This window comes from Macaca thibetana, chromosome 2 (genome assembly GCF_024542745.1).
Source record: "Macaca thibetana thibetana isolate TM-01 chromosome 2, ASM2454274v1, whole genome shotgun sequence".
NCBI lineage: Eukaryota > Metazoa > Chordata > Mammalia > Primates > Cercopithecidae > Macaca > Macaca thibetana.
The window spans coordinates 141241634-141263734 of record NC_065579.1 but is presented as its reverse complement, the minus strand read 5'-3'; the positions used below and the strand labels follow the sequence as shown (position 1 = coordinate 141263734).

Below are 22101 nucleotides of genomic sequence, written 5' to 3'. Positions count from 1 at the left end.
CTGATTTGTTGTTAGCTGATGGGTTTGATCCTTATCAAACCTTATTTTTGTCCTTATCTACTGATAAGGACAAAAACTCAGATTTGTGTTTCTTTTATATTTAGGTTTAGTGTTTGGGGAAATCAGGATGACTTAAGTTTTGGTTATGAGTGGTTGGCCTTAGGCTGTCTAAACTGTGGCCTCCATTATTCTGTATTTATTGTTAACAATCTTTTTGATTTGGGCTGACTACCCAGATCAAGAGGGAGAACATTCTTATCACCCCTGAGTCTCCTCGAGCTTCCTTACCAGTCATTACACACATCCCCCAAAGAAAACCAATGTTTCGGCTTCTGTAGTCATAGATTAGGTTGGCCTGGTCTTGAACGTCATATAAAGTAATTTGGATCCAGCTTCTTGTGCCGAACATACTGTTTCTGAGATTCATGCATGCTGCTGGAGTAGTTTGTTCTTTGGCATTGTCGTCTTACGAGTATACCACAATTTGCTTATCTCTTCTAAACTTGATGGATGATGTTTTGAGTTTCCGGTTTTGAACTGTAATGAATGAAGTTGCTCAGAATTTTTTATTGTGGTCAAGTATATATATAACATAAAACGTATTATTTTAACCATTTTAAGATGTACACTTCGTTGTATAGTCTCTGAATATTTTTATGCAAGCTTTTTGTAGACATATGTGGTCATTTCTTTTGGGTAAATACTTAGGAGTAGAATTGCTGGATTATTGGGTATGTTTAACTTTTTAAGAAACTGCACAACTGTTTTCCAAAGTGGTTATAACATCTTACTCTTCTACCAGCAGTGTATAAGCATTTCAGGAACTCTACATCTTTATTTATTTATTTTTTATTTTTGAGATGGAGTTTCACTCTCGTTGCCCAGACTGGAGTGTAGTGGTGTGATCTCGGCTCACTGCAACCTCCGCCTCCTGGGTTCAAGTGATTCTCCTCTCTCACCCTCCCCAGTAGCTGGGATTACAGGCGCCCGCCACCACGCCCGGCTAATTTTTTTGTATTTTTAGTAGAGGTGGGGTCACACGATGTTGGACAGGCTGGTCTCGAACTCCTGACTTCAGGTGATCCACCTGCCTCGGCCTCCCAAAGTGCTGGGGTTACAGATATGAGCCACCACGCCTGGCCAGGAACTCTACATCTTTACCAATAATTGATATTGCCAGCTTTTAAAGTTTCAGTTCTGGTGGGGATTTATGGACAGTATTAAGGTGTTGCTCATTGTTAACTTGTAATTCATTACTTATGGGAATGCCTATCATGACACTGTTGATTGGTACTATGTGAAAAAAAGATATATTCCGTACTTTTGGCAAGTTTATCGTCTAAATTAGAGGTTGGAGTATGTATATTTCTTGCCTAATTTCATGGCAGAGGTAGTGATTTTGGTATTGTCAGGGGAGGGGTTGTTTTTCCAAATGGGTAAATCTAAGCCATGGAAACCAGCAGGCAGCCAGATTGAGGGATGTGAAAAAACACCAACGTGGCACAGAAGACTCTTTTTTGAGAACACTTTCCTTTAGCTTAGCGTAGCTTTGCTTTATTTCTTATTTGGTAGTGATTCATCCAACCACTGGCCTGTTAAAATAAAGCTCAAGGATTAAGCTCTCTTAGCTCCAATTTGATTTATCTTCTGGTTTGCCAACCATTCCCTCTTTAGATTCTTTTAGTTTTTCTCCCATTTGGAATGCCCTTTCTACTCCTTTCCAGCTTTGTGGATTTTTTTTTTTTTTTTTGAGACGGGTCTCGCTCTGTAGCCCAGGCTAGAGTGCAGCGATCTCAGCTCACTGCAACCTCCGCCTCTGCCTCCCATGTTCAAGTGATTCTCCTACCTCAGCCTCCTGAGTAGGTGGGATTACAGGCGCGTGCCACCACACCCGGCTAATTTTTTGTATTTTTAGTTTCACTGTGTTGGCCAGGCTGGTCTTGAACTCCTGATCTCAGGTGAACCACCCACCTCTGCCTCCCAAAGTGCTGGGTTTACAGGCATGAACCCCCAAGCCCCGCCCCAGCTATGTGGATTCTATGTATCTTTCAAGGTGTAGCCCAACCTCGTTTTATGAAACTTTACCTGGAAGATTTTATAGGCAGGAATTGCACCTTAACCCTTTTTTTTTTTTAAATCTACGTGTTTTGGGAAGAATGTCTCTTCTTACTGTCTGCTTTTCTTTTTGAATACCAAAGAAATATAGAGAATTGTAGAAAATTTTAAAAACACAGACATGTATAAAGAATAGGAAAAGATTGGCCACACCCCAGAAAAAACCGTATTGCACTATTGATTTCAGTCTTTTGTCCTGAGTATATATAATTTAACACAACCAAAATCATAGTGTGCTTAAAATTTTATATTCTGAATTTTATTTTGTTCAGTATTGTGAAAATTGGCTGTGGTTTTGAAATTCTACAAAAAATTCATGGATGTCTGCTTATTATTCCTAAAGCTGTGGCATCATTTATGCAAACACCTCTCTGTAGTTGGTCATTAAGGGTATTTCCTATATTTGAAAGGTCTTAATGGATTATGGAAGTGCCTGTTGTACTGCATGCTAATCAGCATACTTTCCCCAAACTCTTTGGCAATTGTTTGGTCCCAAGTAGTATCTAATATTTAAATTTAAAGTTATTAGCGGTGAGATTGATTTCTTTTTTTCTTTTTTTGAGACGGAGTCTTGCCCTGTGTCCCAGGCTGGAGTGCAGTGGCGCGATCTGGCGCCATTCTCCTGCCTCAGCCTCCCGAGTGGCTGGGACTACAGGCGCCCGCACCTCGCCCGGCTAATTTTTTGTATTTTTAGTAGAGACGGGGTTTCACCGTGTTAGCCAGGATGGTCTCGATCTCCTGACCTCGTAATCTGCCCGCCTTGGCCTCCCAAAGTGCTGGGATTACAGGTGTGAGCAACCGCACCCGGCCGAGATTGATTAATTTTTTAATGCTTATTGACTTTTCTTTTTTGGGAAAACATTTAAACTTTTTTTGATAAATTTATTTTTTAGTCGACACACTGTATCTATTTCTAGAGTACAATTTGATGTTTCTTTTCTTTTTTTGTTTGAGACCGAGTTTCATCTTGTTGCTCAGGCTGGAGTACAATGGCACGATCTCGGCTCACTACAACCTCCGCCTCCCAGGTTCAAGCAGTTCTCCTGCCTCAGCCTCCCAAGTAGCTGGGATCACAGGCATGCACCACCATGCCCGGCTAATTTTGTATTTTTAGTAGAGACAGGGTTTCTCCATTTTGGTTAGGCTGATCTTGAACTCCCAACCTCAGGTGATCCACCCACCTCGGCCTCCCAAAGTGCTGGGATTACAGGCATGAGCCACCGCACTGGGCCAATTCAATGTTTCAATACATATTTATGCTGTATAATGATTCAGTCAGGGTAGTTCTTGTATTCATTACCTCATCATTTATTTGTGGTTAGGGCCTTCAAAGCCTGTCATATATAGCTATTTTAGAATATGCAATATTTTACTGTTAACCATAGTAATCCTCCTATGCACTAGAATGGCAGAATTTATTCCTCCTATCTAAAGTAACTTTTGTACTTTAACCTTTTAAAATGTCAGTGCCTAGCAAGATGCTTTGTCTTCTTTCAATGTGTGATATGTTTATATCATCCTCTTTTGAATTTCTGTTGAGTTTATAGTCTATAATATACATTTGGCAGTTATATCACCTTGTATTTTATTGTCTTTAATGTAAATGTGACTGATGAAAAGCAAACAAATGTAACAACCTACACATCTAAATAGGTAAAGTGTTGAAGCCCGCCTTCAAAGTAGTTACCTTGGAAAATTACACATTTAACCTAATACTGTGATGATGATCCTATTCTCAGAACATTGATTTTTGTTTTTTTTTTTTTTTTTTTTGAGATGAAGTTTCACTCTTGTCACCCAGGCTGGAGTGCGGTGGCACCATCTCAGCTCACTGCAACCTCTGCCTCCTGGGTCAAGCTCAAGCGATTCACCTCCCTCAGCCTCCTGGGTAGCTGGGATTACAGGCACCTGCCACCACACCCGGCTAACCCACGCCCAGCAAATTTTTGTTTTTTTAGTAGAGACAGGGTTTCACCATGTTGACCAGGCTGGTCTTGAATTCCTGACCTTAGGTGATCCAACCGCCTCGGCCTCCCAGAGTGCTGGGATTATAGGCGTGAGCCACTGTGCCCGGGCACATTGATGGTTTTCTAAACAGTGGCCAGTAATTTAAAAACCAAGATAGAGAGAGAGAAAAAAAAAACTGAGAGAGAGAGAGAGTGTGTGTGTGTGTGTGTGTGTAAAACAAACACAGTGCTTGCTCCTTGCCACACTTCTATGTAAGTATGCCTATAAAGTGAAGAGCTAGTTTTTTTCTCTGTCATTCTGAAGCCAGTTTCACAAGTGGAGTTTGAAAATGCCTTTTGATCAGTGGCAATTTTATTTGGAATAGGGTCAAGTCATTCTAGCATGACTACTTTTAAGTGATAACACTCATTTGCATGTTTGCCAAAAAATAAATAATCCAGTTTCACTGCCCCCCCTGCCCCAGCCACCCCATCTAAAGTACAAATTCCTTGAGGGCAAGACATCTACCATCTCTTGTGCATCCCCTCTACCATTAGCACTTCTCTGTATCGTGCGCGTGATTTGAGATCCTAGAGCCCTTACTTTAAAGGCTGAGACAATTTTGGTTATCATGCTAGGAAGACTGGCTTTGCCTTCCTAGTCTTTGTCTTCCTTTGTTCAGCTTTGCAAACCCATTTATATCACATGGAGTAACTGGCTGTTTGGGAAGTTTCAGCCAACTCTTCTTTACTTCATTTTATGGATGATGTGGTACCCATTTTGTCTGTAAGGGCTTTCTGTAGAATGAATGCCCCATTCTCATTGAAGAGATGGGATAACCATAGCTCTTAGCCACCACAATGTGTTCAGAGCACTGTTCAGGGGGAATATTCATGGTACCTTCAAATATTACTGCCTTTAAAAGTAATGCAATCTCCAGCTCTGCCAGATCTTTTGTGTCATGAGAAAAAACCAAAACAACTTAGTGCCTGCCCATCCAGGGCTTATCTTTGAAGTAACAAGAGGAGAATGAAAGACTTGAAGAAAAGAGTAGCACTGGGATACATTTCCACCCACACAGGTACTTGTTTTGTTTTGACTTTGTGTGGTCTGTTTATGTGCGTGCAGTGTATTTTTTTTTGGGAAGGTTATGTCTTTGAGTTCAAAATAATTTCCTTTCCGTATTTGATTCAGCTTCCGTATTTGGTTACCACTGCAGTAGTGACAGTTGCTTGACTAATTTTTGCAATGCCCAGGGCTCGTTGAGATTCTTGGAAAGATGAAAAACCACCATATTTACTCTCTCCAATGTTGGCTCTGTTTCTGCTATAGCTTTTAAAAGATGATAGTTTCTTTTTTTAAGTTAATATTTTTAACAGCTTTGCTGAGATATAATTCATATACCATGTAATTCATTCATTTAAAGTATAAAATTTAATGGTACTTAATGTATTCACAGAGTTGTACAGTTATCACTATGATCGAAGTTTAGAACATTTTCATCACTCCCAAAAGAAACCTTGACCCATTTCACTCTCCATTCCCCCCGTCCTCCTGGTCCCTGGCAGCCACACATCTACTTTCTGTCTCTCTATATAGATCTGCTTATTCTGGGCATTTCATATAAATGAAATAATACAATATTTGGTCTTTTGTTACTTCATTCCTTTTTATTGCTGAATAGTAGTTCCTTGTATGGCTGTACCACATTTTATTTACCAAAAAAAAAAGTTTTTAAAGAAGCAGTACTAGTTCCTGGATAAAGGTTGGTTTGAGCAGTTATACAGACTACAATGCCTTCTTCACTAATCTTAAGCTATGAAAAAGGAAGAGAAAAACATGCCATTTTGTTTGTTGATTTGCACTTGAACCCCAGCAAAATGTCATGGTCCTAACCCTCTGGTGTAACCTGTGTGGAGCAGTAGCATGGTTTATTTTTAGAATCTGAGTGACATTTTCTGTTTGGTAATCTGTCTGATTTCAGATGGAGCTATAGATAGGGATATAGATAAAATTTGGCATTTTCAAACTTGTACTTCCAAAGACTTTAGAACCAAATGTCACTCAGCTGAAACCATAATGAATTATAAACTACGTGTTCAAGAGTTTTGTTGTCACAGAGTCAGATAAGATGCCAAATGCTAGCAATACTATTTAGGAGGCCTACTCTTAGGATTTAAAAGAAGTGGACTGCCAGAGATGAATTATGTGACACAAATGCTAACATGTAGTTATTATGAGTGATCTATTCTGTCATGAGGTAGCCCTTGAAAAACAATCTGGGACAAAAGAACAAGCCTCTGGCACTGCTGAATTTTTGGAGAGAAAAACCTTTAGAAGTTAGCATGTGATTCTTTCTGGACATGTTCATTGCCTTATTTCTTCTTTTGCAAACATTTTGTAAATATTGATGAAGTGAAATGAGATGTTTGAGAAGGCAGATCCTCAGATCCCCTAAAGAGCATTGTCAGTAATGTTGAGCTATTCCTACCCCATCCCTCTATTTACCTGCGACAGCCTCTCAGAGCGTGATCATGGTGGCTTTGTGGTGGTTTTAAATGTAATCGTGAGAAGCTAGCCGAGAGAATGCTAGCAGTGTTCCTTCGGATCAAGTTGAGACTAGCTGGTACAGTTAAGCCTAAGTTTCTTTTTGTTTCCTTCCTTGCCCCTCTCATTTTTCTATACTTTGAGAAATTTATAGATTGGTAGTTAAGGACTATCTTTGCAGGCCTAATTCAAAGGTTTTGGGGAATGAGTTGTTTTGTTGGGCGAAAGACAAATAGGAAGTATAGGACTGTATGCCTTATAGGAATAGAAGGCAGCAGATAGTATAGCTATTTTCTATATGGGGAAACTGAGGCACAGGAGGGTCACTTAATGAAGTCCCTGATCTCTAAAAAGGCAAACATAAAAAAAAAAAAATTAGAGAAATACGCCATTGTTTGAAAATAGAGGTGAGCCCTCCTAAAGCTGGTCTTGAGCTGTTTCATGTGTTAGTGTTGGCAGGAGGTAACCAGGACGGCCTAAATCTTGCTTTCTGAAACTCATTCATCAAGCATTTCCTGAGTGGTTGTGAGCACTGAGATACGTCATCAGTTCTCCCTTGTGCCACGTCACTGCTGACATGTCCTTAGAAATGTCTGATGTGGTATTGGCTGATCTTGGTATTGATCAGTTGTAAAAGTGGAAGAGGCATGAGAAGAGACACCTCCTTGGGGCATGCTAAAATTACATATCTTGGGGGTTCCTGGACAACTTTCTGTTAGGACTGGAGCCAGGCCCAGGAATATGCATTTTAAGTAAGTCTCTTAGGTGATTCTGACATAGGTCATCCAGGAACTCACTTTGGAAAGCATTGTACTAGACAGTGAAATAGGAGTGGCTGGATGAAAAACAATAAGGAAAATTTGCCGTGGTGCCGTGGCTCATGCCTGTAATCCCAGCACTTTGGGAGACAGAGGTGAGAGGATCACTTGAGCCCAGGACTTCGAGACCATCCTGGGCGACATGGTGAAACCCCATCTCTGCAAAAACTACAAAAAATTAACCAAGCGTGGTGGAGGGCACTTGTAGTCCCATCTACTCAGGAGGCTGAGGTGGGAGGATCACTTGAGCCTGGGAGGTTGAGGCTGCAATGAATCATGATGGCACCACTGCACTCCAACCTAGGTGACAGAGATCCTGACTCAAAAAAAAAAATTTCCACAGATTGGTGAAATTAAACTGAGAACCACTTTTGCTTTACATAGGAGCTCAGTAGAGCCTTTAAATCATGACCAGACTTAATTTACTATCTAATTTTCAGAAATACATTTGTCACATGCAGACAGTTACACCTAGATAGTTGTAGAAATTTTCAGCATTCCCAACTTACAGAAAATCCTGAGAGAAAGAATATACAGCTGACTCTTGAACAATACCATCTGAACTTCGAGGGTCCACTTCGACTCAGGATTTTTTTCAACCATTTGCAGACAGAAAATACTGCAGAATGTGAAACCCATGGGTATAGAGGGCCAGCTTCTCCTGTGAGTGGACTTTGAGACTTGGGTATGTGTGGATTTTGGCATCGGTGGGATTCCTGGAACCAATCCCCTGAGTGTATATACCAAAGGATGACTAATTTCTCTTTAGTATACAACACCTAATTTTAACTCTGCTGAAAATGAAATCCTTTGCTGCTTCCATTCAATAGGCTCTTCCTTCTGTTCCTTCCAACCAGTCGACAGAGCCTTGATGTGATTCCAGTGGATGACCTGTTAACTTAGTGAGGGGACTTGATTCGGTGTGGGTTCCTGCGGACGCCAGGATTTGGATATGTATGAGGTGACATCACTTTCTCCTCTGTCACCACCATGGGAATCCATAACTAAAAGGTGGATGGTGAGTAGCCATCCACCTTTGACAAGAAAGGTTGATACCTCAGCTATTTAAGATACTTGCTCAAATACCAAGTGTGTAAGTAAATGGGTAATTCCAAGCTGGAACAGCCCAAGGGAAGCGTAAGAAAGGAAATACAAGAGCCTTTCTAGGCTTCAGTTCTCAGTCCAGCAGATGGAAGCCTCTCAGTTACATGAGCTCACATCTGTCTCTCTGATTTGACAGAGCTTGTGCCATAAAAACTGGAATTGCTAATTCTGTAATCCTTCGAAAGCATGATTGAAGTGAGACTGACAAAGAGCTACACCCTAAAGGTTAATGGCACAGAGAGAATAAGGGGCCTGGAGAACTAATCATGAAATATAAATGTCAGTGGCTGCAAACCACTCATCCATTTAATTGACTAGAAGTTAATATAGTCTCGTAGACTCCAAATTAAAATGTTTCAGTTTTGCTTTATTTCTTCATTACTCTAGTCCCCATTGACCTTGTGTTGAGACCGAAACAATTGAGGGGCATTCTAGCATGGGAGCAGTTTTAACAATCATTGTCAGCATGGCTTTAAAGAAAATAGGTTGGCCAAACACATGTTAGGTTCTGCCATCTAGTAATAGTATGATTTTTTTTTTAAACCATTAAAATAAGGCATTGGGAAGACAGATTGAATTTCTGGAATGCCAGAATGTCAGTGGTAAATATCACTGTTACTTATTACCCAGGAGTTTGCTACCCAGCTGTAGGTGGTGGGTATTCTTCAGTCATAGGCTGACCTGTCAAGGTATAGGATGGGAAAATAATGGCATTTAGAAGAACATTTGTAATCAAATTCATAAACTTTCTTAAAGAGGTAAGGTGAAGGTTAGGTTTCTGTAAAGTTTTCTAGTTGGTAACTCTGAAGGCTGTAGGTAACTATAATAATAGATTTGAAGGAACTCACAGAATGGGAAAATATTTTTTGTAAATCATGTGTCTGAGAAGGGACCTGTATTAAGAATATGTATAGAACTCTTACAGCGCAGCAATACAAAGGCAGATAATCCTATTTAAAAACGGGCAAAGGATTTGAATAGACAATTCTCCAAAGAAGATAAATGGCCAACAATTGCAGAAAAATATGCTCATGCATCATTAATCATTAGGAAGATGAAAATCAGAACCTCAGTGAGATCCGCCTACTATGGATGGTTGAAATAAGAAAGACAATAACAAGTGTTGGTGAGGATGTGGAGAAACTGGAATGCCTCATGCGTTGCTGGTGGGAATGTAAAATGGTGTAGCTGTTTTGGAAACAGTTTGGCAGTTGCTCAAAATGTTAAGCATAGAGTTACCATTTGACCCAGCAGTTCTACTCCTAGGTACATACTGGATAATTGAAAACCGCCCTGTAAAAATCTGTCCACAAATGTCCATAGAAGTATTATTTATAATAGCTAAAAAGTAGAAGCAATCCAAATGCCCGTCAACTGATGAATGGATAAAATGTGGTCTATCCATACAATGAAATATTACTTGGCAATATAAAGAAATACAGTACCGACATATGTTACAACATGGATGAACTTTTAAAACATTATGAGTGAAAGAACCAGACACAAAAGACACCAAATCATTATATGATTGAATTTATATGAGATGTCTGGAATCAGCAAGTCTATAGAGACAGAAAGTAGGTTAGTGGCACTGGAGAGAGGAGAATATGGGGAGTGACTGCTAATGGGTATGGGTTTCTTTTGGGGGTGAAGAAATGTCCTAAAATTAGATCATGGTGATGTTGCACAACCCCAATTATAAACACATTGAGTCAGACACTTTAATGGGTGAATTATATGGCATGTGAATTATATGTCAATAAAGCTGTTATAAAAGTTGGAGACTTAATGTGGAGAATATTGTTGCTCCATTCATTCCATTATTTGCAGAGTTCTTTGTGTGTGTGTGCATTTGCTTACATTAAAATATTGTGGAAAGTACTAGCTCAATTATAAACCTTACTAATGGTACCTGTCAGTCATTCAGAGAACACCTGAGTGCCAGACTTTGTGTCTGGTGGTAAGGGGCATTCACTGCGGCTCCCTGGACACCCCACTCAGGGCCCTTCTTGAGGAGCTGACAATCTGGAATTGTTGGTTTCTTTAGGATCAGTACTAGCTATCTTACAAGAAGCAAACTGACATCCTATGTGTACATTCAGATGATCTTTACAGAGGATGATGTGTGCACACAGGGTGGGACAGTTGGGTCCTGGGAGTGAGAGGGAAGGAGAGGATGGAATTCCAGGTGGAGGTGGTCAGCAAGGGCCCAGGACAGACATGGCCAAGGGGAGTTGTGAATTTGTGGCTGTCCAGCTTGAATGTTGTCATTGTTGCCAAATAGTCCGCGAAATAAGTCCCAGCTCTTTATTTAGCGTGGCTCAGTAGAAAAGGTAGCTCTGGAATTTCCATAGAGGAGGAGAGTTTTGGTGGTGGCAGGTCTGATTGGAAGAGGTGCAAGCAAAGGTTTTACGTATGATCAATGTTTACTTGAGGGGCCCTGGGGTGCTCACGCCTTTGGATGACCAGTCTCACCCTGCCCCCCAGCACCTCTTGCTGCTCTTTCACCCTTGCCCTCACCCTGCTGGCTCAGGGTGCTGTGCTGTCACCCCCTCAGGCTGTGCTGACCCTGCAGGATTTTGTTCACGGGTACACTCCTGCTGAGCCTTCACCATCTGCTCTGTGAAACCTCTCCGAGTGGTATAGGATCTTACAATTTCCAATTAACATTAACATTGGAGACGTGGTCCCTGGAGCCAGACCTTCGGGTGTAAATCCAGTCTTTCCTATTTCTAGCTGTGACCTTGGGCAAGTTGCTGAGTTACTTTTGGTGACCGTTTCCTCCTGAAAATGAAACTAATGATAGTGCCTACTTCACAGGTAAATAGGAGTAGGAAATGAATTCACATATACAAAGTTTCTAGAGCATCTCTTCTCAGTGTTATCCAACATCCTGATTACTAATTTGCCGGGGAGGGGGGGGTGGCATTCTCTCTTCTCTTTCTCTGCTCTTTGCAGGTGCTGCTGTCACTAACAATAAACTATAGGGAGGAAAAACCTAGTCAATTCCCTGAAAAGTCTCCAGTATGACCAGAAGTGTAGATAAGATTGTTGCATGTGTTCAAGTCATTTTAAGGAGCCTTAGAAGATTAGATGCATGTTGGTTCCTACAGAGGAAAAAGAAAAGAAAGAAGATTCCAGTTAATGACTTGAGGCCCCTTACAATGTAACATCTTTGCTTCCCAAAGGGTCCTCTGTCTGCTGAGGTTCTGTGTGTGGGTGGGAGGGCACTGTGCAGGGGTGAATGGGGGTAGAATAAGGGGAACATTGTGTAATCATCAATTGGCCTGATTTTTCTGACCTTCCTTCCCCAGCCCTATGGTAGCTCTAGACCAGCTCTAACCCCAAAGTCTTAAGTTTGACTGCCCTTCCACGTCAGCACACCAAGTGTTCTGCGTTAGCCCACCAGGGAAGTGAGACTGCTGCATCCATGGTCTCTCAAAATTAAGCTTCATTGCATGACACACCCTAGGGCATAAGGAAAAACTGTTAACATGTAATTCTGCACTGCCTAGAGATGCCAGCTTCTTCAACACTTCTTGGACCTCATTATTTTATATTCTGCAAGTGTAGATGTGATGTATGTCACTTTATATTTTTGGGTTACCCACTCTTCCTTATATCCAGTAGGAAAGCATTTAAATGCATGTTTGTCACTATGTTTCTATTTTTCGTGATTTGTATAAAGATGAATGGCTCTAGGAATGTCATCTAGTCCATTAAGCCACAGCCTGCCTCTCTGATCCCTGACCGCTTGCTGTCAGCTCACCCGAGCTCAGCTGTACCTTTGAAGTGCAGGGCAAGCCTTTCATCTTCCATCATTTTCACTTAATGACAGCCCGGCCTTTGATCAGCTCAGTTTTCCTCTTTCTTTGGCTTCATAATAAGTCACTTGGAGCTAAGGAGAGATCTGAAGTAGGCTCAGAAACGGCCACAACTTTTCTGAGCACAATGGTTGATTGGCCTTTATATCTTAAGTAAATATACCAAAGGGAGTCAGCCCTTCCTGGCTTCTCATTGATAAAATTTGCTTACTGGGTAATGTAAACGTAAAAAAAGAGAGAGGTCCGGAGGACAGAAAGAAATAGAAATAAAAAGTAAGCAACATCCCCATCCCCCAGTATTTTAGGTTAATTAATTTGGGGGAACCTTCACCTTCACACTCGAGTAGAAAACTTCTCGGTATCATGGGCATGATTTCGTTTAGGAAACACTTTAAATTTTACATGCTAATGGAATATTTGTTTTCAGGTTAAATTATATGACTTTTTTCCTTTATTATTTAATAGTGTCTTTTCTTGGAGCTTGGTACGGAAACAAAAAGTCCTTGATAGCGTATAATTTTTGCATAAGGATCTTACAATTTCCAATTAACATTAAAATCTGTGGAATAAGTCTGCAATCGCCTTTTAAAAAGCAGCTCACAGGTTTACCTAGTCTTTGGTTATGCCGAACACCATTATTAAGCCATTTTTTTAAAGAAATAAATACATTTTGGTATTTAATTACTTACCCATGTATGAAATTAGCTGTTTGACTCTCCAGTAACTCTCTAATAAATATTTTAATACTTTCTCAAGCTAGTCACATACTTACAGACTTCAGTTCTAATAGCCTCTTAGTTTTTTATTGGATAATACAGACATCTTTTAATAATAGCTTACATAAACTATAATTATTGAGTAAACTTTATCTGTAAAAGCACTCCACAATATACTGTATACTGTGAACAACCCAACATATCTGTATATTAGCCTGACACCAGTTTAATGAAGGATGATGATTTTTTTTAGAATTGGTTTATTTTAATATAGGAAGATTTCATTGGAGTCAGTTTTTAAAAATCAGTATTCAGATTTTTCCTTCTGTATGCATTATTATTTGACTTGTTTGATGTTCTTCACAACTCAGATTTTAGGAAATGTCTGTTAAATAGATGTTGGTTAATCATGGATAAATGGAAGCTCTTAGCACAACCCCCGCCATCAAACAGTAGACATCTAAATTGTTTAAAGAGAATGAGTATACTGACAGTTTTCTCCAAGAATAAAAATGGAATCTTATTAGGATATAAAAACGTCACCTGACAGTGATTAAAATGTAAATATGAGCGGTTAATCAGACTTTGTTAGATCAACCTGTGGAACTTAAAATATGGAGTTCTAGCACTAACGCACTCTTTCTTTTCCATGTTACATATTGATAAGCTAGGGAACAAGTGTAGCTTCCTGGCTTGTTCATCTCATAGTTTCTCAATTTATATCAAGGAAGGATCAACATTGAGAGAGTTATCAGGAAGAAGCTGAGGGTGGCCTGTTTTGGAAAGATCCGGTGAATGTATTAAATACTAGCTGGAATACCGGCTCTCTGATCTTCCCTTAAAATGTGTCTTCAACCTGCCTCTTCTTCATCCTCACTGATGGAACACTGTTGAAGCTTCCTCACCTAACGCTTGCGTCCCTGCCCTGCTCCCTGGCTCAGGTGTGTGCACCCGTCTGGCACGGTGTGTTAGAGCACCCCTCACGGAAGCCTCCCTGCAGCTGTGTCAATGCTTACAGTGGCTCCCTGTCAGTGACCCGACTCGTCAGGTCTCAGCTGTTCACCTATGTTCAGAGCCCTTTATTATCTGACCCACCTCTCTGTATCCAGCCTTAAGTCTAAAGAAACAAACCCATTGTTCTAGTCCCATTGCTCTCACACAAAGGTGGCATCATTCCCGCTCTCTGCCTTGCCTCATACTCGTGTACCTGCCTGGAATGCTCATACCCATCATTTCCAAGTGTCCAAATCCTGCCCGTTTTTCAAATCCCACTCCTATTCGAGTTAGAATTATTGTCGTCCTCATAAAATGTGTGTGGCATCACTCTCTTTTCTTTAAAATGAAAAGTGCATCTCTTTATTTTTTATTTCAAATTAATTAATATTTTTAAACTTTCCCCATTTTAATTCCTACTATGATAAACGTTGGTAGATTAACCTACATAACCAAAAGCTCTTTGGGGGTCCTCAATATTCGATTGGTAACAGCTTTATTGAGATATGACTAATATACCATGCAATTCACTTATTTCAAGAGCATCTGATTTATTTTGGCATTTATAATGTTCAGTCCTTACAGTTCCTTATCTCCATAACTTATCACTCCCACTAGAACTAAAATTCCTTGAGGCAAAGACCAGATCTCAAACATCTGTGTGTTTTCCTTATTTCCTGGAGTAGTCCTACAAACATCCCAGGCACAACAATGCCTGTGAATGAACCACATCCTCTGATTTTTTTCTGCCAGTCCTAAATTGTATACATTCTTTAGACGGGACTGGATTCAACAATGAGCCTTTTAAATAAGGGTTCCACGTCCATGTGTCCGTTTCTGGGGTGATGTGGCAGGGACACAAGTCCCACTTCACTATCATTTTGGGATGAGGACTGTCTCAATAAGAGAGCATGGGTGGGAGCTTTTATGAAAGAACATAGCAAAGGACAAGGACAGGGCTTATCCCTGGAGCCTGCTCTAGGGAAGGAAAGGAGGCCCTAGGGAATGAGCTGAGTCTAGGAAGTGGCCTGAAGGCTTCCAGCCTTGTGAAAATGTTTGTAAATAGTATCGCAGTTAAGCGATAGGATTAAGAGCCATAATGCAGGATGCTTGTAAATGTTTTCAGACACTGAAGACCAAGGAACACTTATCGCTGAGGAAGAGCTTGAAGAGGTGGGACTTGCACCCTAGACCAGACCTGAAAGTGAAGGACTGTTCCAGGCAGGCGGGAGGGGAGGTGGGAGGCACCCCTGCGTGTGCAGACGGTAGGAGCAGTGGAGTCTGAGGGGAGGGGGAGAGACGAGAGAGATGGGTAAGGCTGGAGAGAGAGGGTGAGATGGGCTGATCAGGTTGAGGCATTTGAGCCTTTACTCCAGCAATCCAATCAATCAGGGACCCCGATCTCTCATGGTGGGAGGCAGGGTGGCCATGTTGGAAGACTTTCTTTCAGCCCCAGGGGTGAGGTGATGTGAGAAGGAAGAACACAAAGGATGCAGTTCGGCCTAATAGCTTTTATTTGCCTGAACCATACAGGTCCCTTATTAAAGAAATATTTGCTAAGCACCTGCTTTATTCCGGGCAAAGCATAAGCTACTCCTGATTATATTGTCTGCTTCTTTTAATGTCTTTTGTATGAAAATGTGTCCCCAATTGGACTTGAGCTGAATTGTAACTGGGGACCCTGTGTTTAATCCAGCTTAGCTCTGCACTCTCAGATTGCAAATAAAAGGTACGTAATAAATGACTATGGGAAATAAAAATAATAGAAAAACAAAACCCAAACAAAAAAATGAGTATGTGATTGAGTGGCAGTGACAGGATTCACACCCCCTAACTATTACTACAAAAGAGAGGAGCTTACTTGTTTCTAACGGAGCGGTCTGTGTGTACCACAGGCTCAGCTTCCCCAGCGATGGGATGGACTGACGTCAGGTCCTTCCGGTGCGGTGCAGTGCGGTGGGAGTGCACCGTATCACCTGGGTAGTATCCTTGCCAAAAAGATTTAATTTAACTCAGATTTAATCATAAGGAAATGATTAGGCCACCAAAATTTGTAGGGACAGCTCATTGGTCTGCATTATTTAAAAACGTCAATGTCACGAAAGAGAAAAAAACGCCTTTAGATGAAAGGAGATTGAAGAGACATGACAACTTCACTGAGCAGTATATGATCCTTAATCAAGTACTCCCCCAACCCTCCCTGCCACCAAAAAGAGACAGACAGTTCAGTTGGGGAAGTTGGAATGTGAACTGGACATTAGATAATGACAGTATGTCAACTTTAACTTTGTTGAGTGTGATAATGGTATTATGGCTCTGAAGGAGAATATCCCTGTTCTTAAGTATTTATGGGTGAAATAAGATGTCTCCCACTTATTAATACTTTCAAAAATCATAGCAAGAAAACGTGTATGCATGTAGCTAAAACAAAAATGCTATGCTAGGTGAATCAAGGTAAAGAGAATGGGATGTTCTTGTTCTCATTCAACTCTATTTGGGTAGCTTTAAAATTTTTTGAAATTAAAAGTTGGAAAAATTACAGTGATTTACTTGGGTACTTAGCTGTTTCAGCGGTAAGGTTTACTGAAGCTGACTTTAAGTTACTCGCTTTACCCGTCTTCAGGGTTGTCAGGCCCTCGAATGGTGTGCGTGCCCAAGTCCCTAATGCTGCTTCCACTGTGTCAGGACTGAGACATCTTTGAACTTCGCGTCCTGTTTTAATCCTTGGAAAATTCACTCTGTGGCTTCTGAAACCAGCATATTTAGCAATAGTAAGGAATACAGTGAGTTAATGAATTTTCGTGGGATACCTGAATGGCTGACTAAGATAGCTGACTTGGGAATGTGTCCCCTCCCAGCTCCCTGCCCACTGCAGCTCCGTGGGGGGCTTGGAGCTGATAATGGGATTTCACGATCAGAATCAGGGGGCCTATATACAGCCTTTTTTCAGCACTCTGTATGCCAGTGAGAAATGTGAACTGGTTTCCGGGACCACCATCTTACTCCTCAGGGTCTGGACTGGAACCTGCTGCAGAGAGCAAGATCTCCTGTTTGACGGTAGCACACACGATAGTATTGCTGAGAAATGAGTAGTTTTTGAGTTGAAGCCAGCAGCACATGTCACATGGGATGCTGCCAGGCAGCTCAGCCCAGGTAGATGGCACCAAAAGGGGTGCTCTTGGGGCTGAGGCCGACAAGAGGCACTCAAGTCGGGTTTTGAAAGTGCAGATGAGTATGCATTGGCAGAGAGGGCTTCTGAACACATTCTAGGGAGGGAGAAAGGTGTGTGGAAGAAAGCCTGTAAGTCCAGAGTGTGTGTGGGGAGGAGGCGGCCCCGTGCCGAGTATCGCTCTGAGCCTGTGTGGGTTCACACTGCCATTTTCACACATGTGGAAACAGTCATAGAAAGTCAGGCAGCCGCGCCGAGATCATGTAGCCGGCTCCTGGTGGAGCAGATTTGGAGCACCCACTGACCCATGCTCTCGGGCACTGTCTTCTGACCCCTTCCACTGGCTGGTGCTGACTGTATTCGAGGAGGGGTCCTCTCATGAGTAGGAAGAAGGACAGTTAGAGGTTTCCTTTGTTCAGCCATCTTATCCTTCAGATGGGAATTGCACCAACAGATGGAATCCAACCAACAGTGTAATAAATAAATTGCCTGTTCTGGGCTGGCCTTTCTATAAATTCTCATTGATTCGCATAGAAATCCCTCACGGTAGTTGAATAGAGCCTCAAGAGAGATGAAGAGACTGCTAAGATCATACATTTTTCTGACTCCACAGTCCACTTTCTACTGTTTCTCTGTCACTGGCCCAGAGATACAGAAATGAATGAGCTGCTCCGTGCCTCCCAGAACAGTATCCGGGACAGTGTGTGAGGTATTACAGAGAAGAGCAGCACGTGGCGAATTCTTCCATTAGGCAGCCTGTGGGCAGGGCCATTCTAGAGGCTCGGAGTGTTATGGGAGATCAGAAGAGGGAAAGTTTAGTTTTCCATTTTCTCTCTGCACTTCCAAGACTGTGCCTTTTTTCCTCCTCTAGTGGTCAGTGACTGATTCCAGGACTCAACCATCTCAGGGCCTGTGGCAAAGTTGTACCCTCTGGAACGCCCTCCAATTAAACAATGTTTTGAAAATGCAGATAGTAGCATATGACCTTCACTGCTTAACCTGTCACGTGGCACAGGGCTTGCAGACAAATTTTTTGAGTATTTTTACTAAAACACTTAAATTTTAAAGAGGTCATACCATTACCAGCTTAATCCCTCTGTTTCGTGGCAACCAGAGTCCCTCTGGAGGCTTGGCTCAACTGCTGAAGAGGTTTAAACAAGTCTCTTTTTTTTGGTTTGTTTTTGCTTACCCTCATCCAGCTACTCCTTCTAAACATTTATAAGCTCTACCAGGGAGGAAATTGAGCCCCTAGCAAAGTGCCTGATTCCAATACCATCTGCTAACAATTTACTTTCATAACTCTCCTCCTTCTCATTAACAGTAAAATGTTACAAAAGTAGATTTGCAAGTAAATACAGTGCAGAATTTCTGCCAGGCTTTAAGAGCCTTTTCCATTAAGGAGGACTGTGCGCTTGGTGTTAAAGGTTCTGAGCTGGCTTTGTCTCCTTGAGGTTCACTGGTGATGTGTCGGGGCCATGTCAGTGCATGTGACCCTTTGGACCGCTGTTGTAATATTCAGGCGGATGGCAGTCCTCAGCCTGCACGAGCACAGCCATAGCAGAGCTCACGCTCTAAGCGGGACTGCACTTCCCTAGTTTACTCAGAGGCCTCTGAGGCTGCCTGAGAGCCAGAGTCTAGGGAATGGAGGACCAAGAATAGAAGGTAGGTGTCATTACTAAGTCTGCATCAGGAAACCAGGGAAGTGGATGAGTGTTTGATCGTGTTTGTTTTGTGTTTGATCTTTTTGAATCTTACGATGTACAAAGCTAAAACCCAGCCTCAAACCTAGATTGGCTGATCTTCAGGCTGTTTGTGTTGTGTTACACACCAGAGTTTTCTTCAAGCTGAAATGATATGTATAGTAAGACATTAGTTTGACCCCACTTACTCAGTGTTAACTCCACGGAGGTTGCAGTATTACATAATCTGTCAAGATACAGTTCAATTGTAAACTAAATCCAACAGGGTCAATGAGACAGCAGGGACTTCTATTAGCCCTGAAGATAATAAAATGATTTTTAAGCAGTATAGAACTTGCTGATTAAATGAATAACAATGTGTGGATGTGATAACAAGTTTTAATTTAAAGTATTTTTAGTGCTTTTCGGTATTCAGAGAACTTCAGTTTATTAAAAAAACACTTTAGTGTATATTCACAATGGATGTTGAGAATTATAGACATAATTTCTTTGGCATTCTTTTATCTTTTCTTCTCAGCCCCTGTAAAATTATAGCTATTAATATTTAAAACCAGAGGCGCCAGCAGACACCATCCGTCCTGCACCAGCATCATCAGTCCTGTCTGGGAGCAGGTCCCACCCCAGACCCACTGCCTCCCCATCCAAAGGAGGCCCCAACCTGATTGGTGAACACACACCTAGTCCTCCTCACTTACAGGCAAACAGAAGAGTTACTGGGAGGTCCAGGTTCCTCTGGCTAGTGCAGGGCAGATGATCACCAAGTCAGAGGGCCAGGCCGCAGCTGTACACTTCCCCCGTGCCCAGCCAGGAAACCCATTCTCCTCCCTTGCCAGCCCATGTGTTTGTTTCCTCCCGTGCTCAGGTGGTTCTGGTCTGGAAGCGGCATCTGTACGTTCAGTTGCTTTCATCTCAGTCGGTCCCACTATGTTAGGTCAGACAGATGGGACAGTGGCAGCTGTTCATCCTTGGTGTCAGAACCAGGGGTCAGTCCTGTCCTCTCTTCTTTCCTCTCTGGATTAGTTTCCTGGGGCTGCCAGAATAAAATTCCGCAGACTGGGTGGTTTAAACAACAGAAATGTATTAACTCATTGGTCCTGGAGGCTGGAAGTCTGAGATCAGACAGGCAGCGGGCTTATTTCTCCGGCGGGCTGTCTCCTTGGCTTGCAGATGGCCGCCTTGTCTTCTCCCATGTCCTTGCATGGTGGCCCTTCTGTAATGTGTCTTTGTCCTAATCTCTTGTTAGAGAGACAACAGTCAGATTGGATTAATGACCTCATTTCACCTTAATTACCTCTTTAAAGTCCCTGTCTTCAAATACAGCCATGTTCTCTGCGGTACTGGGGGTTTAGAACTTTCACGTGTTAATTCCAGGGGTGGGCATGGTTCAGCCGATAAGCTCCTCTTCCTCCCGCCCCCTCCCCCTCTTGTCCACCTTCCTCCCTCCTCAACTGTCTTCCTCCCATTTATTTTCCTCAACCAGTGAAGCATCTTGCACACCTAGAAAGATTATGGAAGTTGGGGAGTCTAAATCCCAGGTTTCTACTTCCAGTGCTTCCATTAATCAGCTTTGCGACCTTGGGAAATTCACTTAATTCTTGAAATACTAGTTTCCTCGGCTGCGAGGCGAGAGCTCTTCTTCCCCGCCTCCCTCACGGGGCTGCATTAAGAAAAGTCAGAACAATAGATAATGTTGCAATATGCTTGTAAAATAAAATACTCAGAGAAGATACAGGAAGGCTTCTACAAAGTATAGTGTGTATGAAATGATTTAGATTCCTTGAAATTCTAGTGAAGATGGCTTATATTTCACTTCTACCAGTTTTATTCTGCTGTTGTCCTTAACTATATTATTAGCAGTCCAAGATAGAAGCTGTACTCTCTCAACACAATCTCATCTTTGCTCTTAAAAAACAGAATAGAGCTGCTCACAGCAAGCCGAGTCCAGGGTGTGGACCCTGCACAGCCCTTCCCAGCCCAGTCGGCTCCCTGAGGCAAGGTGGGGCTGAGAGGTACTTTGTGTTGCCACCCAAGGGCTGAGGGAATTGCAGGCGATCCTTGCGCTTGAGCAGACAGCACGTCACGGCCTTTATCTGCTGGCTCGCATTGCAAAGGCCGTCCTATAAAAAAAGAAAAAAGGGAGCCAGAATGGGACTAGCCACAAGTTGAACAATTTGAAGGAGACTGAATTCACGGTGTCTTCTCCCCAGCTGCTCGACCGTGAGACAAAGAAGTATTATTTGAAAGAAAGTGAGTAAGCCCTGGCTGCCGGGGCTTCTGCCCTGCACAGTGACGAGAGGGTGAGATGTGAGAGGGGCATGGAATGTGGGAGCTGGGTCCTCTTACCAGGGTGCCCTCTTGCCAGGACATGATGTCAGTCGGTTGCCATGGGCTGTGGTCAGCCTGAAGGAGACACATCGGTGCAGTGCAGCTGGCTTGGCCGACTGAGCTATGGTTTTGCTTCTTTGATTTAGGTTCAAACATGATAAAGGGGCTGGGAAGGGGGCTGAACATAAAGCCTTAGACACAGTGGAGATTTAAATTGTGGACTTAAACTCTGTTCGGCAAGGCATAGAGATCTTTGTCAAAAATCTATCCCTAAAAGTTACAGCAAGATACATTTGAGTATAGTTTACCCTCTCCTTCTCCATAAAGACATTCTCATTTCACCCCGTGCTGTTGGTCTAATCTCCAGAAAATGCCCATAAATACCATTATTTTGATTAATTGCTCGGAGCCTTGCCATCACCTTCTCTGCAGCCTACACCCCAGTCTGGCGATGGGCCCACACAGTTGGTGAAGGGCCATGTGGCCGAGACCCGGGTTCCCATGCTAACGCAGCCTTACCCCGGGAGAATCCATTAATCCCCCTGAAACCCAATCACTCGCCCCATCTCTGTGTTGAAGGTCATGGCCTTGATTGTTCTGTTCTATGAAAATCGAATCTGCATTTGGTGGACCAGATTCTGTTTGTCTCAGGTTTCAGCTGGCTACAACTTTCTTGTAGTATTCGAATAAATGAATGGAGCTGGAACTTTTGAGAACTAGAAGAGTCCTTGTTTTTTTTAATGAAATCTCCCTTAATCATGAGATGCTAATAATTAGCTAATCTCAAAAAATTTTGTTAGTTGATTGCTTTGTTGAATCTGCTTTTTCTACCACTATGTAAAG

General features: G+C 42.2%; 1 protein-coding gene across 4 annotated transcripts in view; it reads left to right on the top strand.

The window, feature by feature from the left end:
• VGLL4 (vestigial like family member 4) overlaps nucleotides 1-22101 on the top strand; it is a 162920-nt gene that overhangs the window by 89604 nt on the left and 51215 nt on the right. The window contains exon 1 of one of the 4 annotated variants that reach the window (XM_050781507.1): nucleotides 15332-21180. The exons of the other annotated variants lie outside the window; for them this stretch is intronic. The gene's annotated coding sequence lies outside the window, so the exon portion shown is untranslated. Of the gene's footprint in view, nucleotides 1-15331; nucleotides 21181-22101 lie in introns of those variants that run through there. 4 annotated transcript variants of the gene reach the window in all.